Source organism: Eubalaena glacialis, chromosome 6 (assembly GCF_028564815.1).
Source record: "Eubalaena glacialis isolate mEubGla1 chromosome 6, mEubGla1.1.hap2.+ XY, whole genome shotgun sequence".
NCBI classification, from domain to species: domain Eukaryota; kingdom Metazoa; phylum Chordata; class Mammalia; order Artiodactyla; family Balaenidae; genus Eubalaena; species Eubalaena glacialis.
In genome coordinates, this window is record NC_083721.1 from 100897587 (window position 1) to 100898941 (window position 1355).

The 1355-nt window shown below is 40.4% G+C and overlaps 1 pseudogene; it reads left to right on the forward strand.

The window, feature by feature from the left end:
- The first annotated feature begins 381 nt into the window (after positions 1-381).
- On the forward strand, positions 382-1119 carry LOC133093017 (mitochondrial calcium uniporter regulator 1-like; annotated as a pseudogene).
- The last annotated feature ends 236 nt before the right edge of the window (positions 1120-1355 follow it).

Genomic DNA, 1355 nt, shown 5'->3' on the forward strand with positions numbered 1-1355 from the left:
AAAAATAAAACAACATTGGAACCCACATTCCCCACCTTGCCGATCCCCTTTACAATACATAAGCCGGCCTTGCCCATTCCCAAGTCCAACCCTCCAGTCCTGACCTGGATCCCAACTCTCTGATGTACTTACAGATTTTGCTCTTGAAAGTATCTCCTTTCCCTACTGAATAATGAATTTCCCCTTCAGTTATATCATTCCCCTATACAGGCACACTGTAATATGCCTTACTGCAAAACAAAACCAAAAAACTCCCTGGGACTTTTTATCTTCTGGGCAAATGCTCAGTTTCAATTTAGAACCAAACTCTGTGAGAGGCTTGTTTGCTTCCTGTTCTCTAAACATCCAGTCCAATCAGGCTTTTAGTACCACCATGTCTCAATGGTCATCACTTGGATCTGCATTACTAGCCCCAAAAGACTATTAGGACTTGAAGACTGGGAACCCTGTAGCTAGGCAGGGACACCCAGCGAATGCCCCCAGAAAATAGAGGCAAGTGGTGGCCTAAATTGTGCCTGTCCTGTCTGGTGCTGTCTATGCAGCTTCCTGGTGGTGGCGGTGGCAGCTGCAGCTCTTGCTTCCTCCAAGACAGCTAATTCCTCTGTCAGTCACTGCACTAGAGCACAAAAGGAGAGCTGTCACTTCTGGGAGGAAGAAGCTCTTCTTTGACACCCATACCTTAGTGTGTTTACTATTCAGCAAGCAGAAACGCACCTTCATTCGAGTGGATCATATATGACAACAAGGATGTCACCTACAAAGATGTGATCACCGAAATGCAGCAGATGGCTCTTCAGAAAATGTCTGGGATTGCTACTCTGAAAAAGGATATGATTATTTTGGAGAATAGTAAGTTTTTAGCCCACAAAGCAGAAAATGAGAAAAAATAAAACTTAAATGACATCAGTTAAAACAGCAAGTAATGGATGAAGTGATCAAAGTCCAAATAGATAAAAAATTAAACTTCAGTCTAGGAAAGAGTTGCATTAAAAATGTATTCACTGAATGAAAGGAAGCTACATGAAACGAGGACAAAGTTGGTAGCATCGCATGCCCAGCAAGATGGGACTCTCAACAGACAGGGGTGACACTGGGAGTGCTGGCCTTAAAACCCTGTAGATTCATGCAAACTTTATAATACTCAATATTTATCAACCTGTATTTACATGCTTAACACTAGCTCTGAGATTATATTGGCTATGGGTATAATACAGTTCCTATTTAAAGAATCTAAATACTAAAAAGTAAAATACTGTCTTTTTTCCCTTCATTTCAAAGTTTAAACTTGCTTTTGATTTTATGCAAATTATGAATATATAACCAATGAAAAGATGTCATGAACTTCATAACAATCT